This window comes from Propithecus coquereli, unplaced genomic scaffold (assembly GCF_000956105.1).
Source record: "Propithecus coquereli isolate 6110/MARCELLA unplaced genomic scaffold, Pcoq_1.0 Scaffold434, whole genome shotgun sequence".
NCBI lineage: Eukaryota > Metazoa > Chordata > Mammalia > Primates > Indriidae > Propithecus > Propithecus coquereli.
Genome location: NW_012150108.1, coordinates 1,137,118 through 1,137,994, shown reverse-complemented (window position 1 = coordinate 1,137,994; position 877 = coordinate 1,137,118).

The window sequence follows — 877 nt, the reverse complement described above, 5'->3', positions numbered from 1 at the left end:
TGAAACTGAAGATCATGCTGAGAAGAACTGACCTTTTACCAATACTGAGTCTTTTGATACATAAACATGGATTATTTCTCCACTGATGGAGATCTTCTTCGATTTCTTTTGTCAGATCTTTGTAATTTCCACATACAGACTCAGGCAACCCAAAATAAGAGAGGCGAAGATCTCCATCAATGGAGTTTTATTAAGGCAGAGTTTGAGGACGTGCCCAGGAAAAACACAAACCAAAGACTGGGACTGTTCTTCCAAAGGGTGATTTGGGGGCTTTGGCATGTAAAGGGGACAGGGCATACAGAAAGAGAAAGGAAGAACGTGGTGGGCAGGGAGGAAAAATGATCGCATTCTCGTGAGGCCCAGTAAATCTACATTTACATAATGTAAGGCTGATGTTGGAAGAGAAAAAGGGAGGGGAGGAAGAATCCAATTGTTCATTGCTGGTATACAGAAATTTATTTTTGTATATTGATCTTGTATTATGCTACCTTCCTATACTTGCTTTTTCATTCCAGAAGGACTTTGGTTTTTTTCTAGATTCCTTAGTGCTTTCTACCTAGACAATCATGGCTGATGTGAATAAATACAGTGCTATTTCTATCCTTCAAATTTGCATGCCATTTTTTTCTTTTTCTTGTCTTATTACACTAGGTAGGACTTCTAGTATGATGTTATCCAGGAATGTTGAGAGAGTACATCTCTGTCTTGTTTACAGTCTTAGGAGAAAAGTGTCAGTCTCTCACTATTAAGTTTGGTGTTAGCTGTAGGTATTTCGTATACACCCTTTATTGGGTCAAGGAAGTTCTCTTCTATTCCTATTTTCCTGGAAGTTTTTATCATAAATGAGTGTTGAATTTTGTTGTGTGCTTTTCTGCAT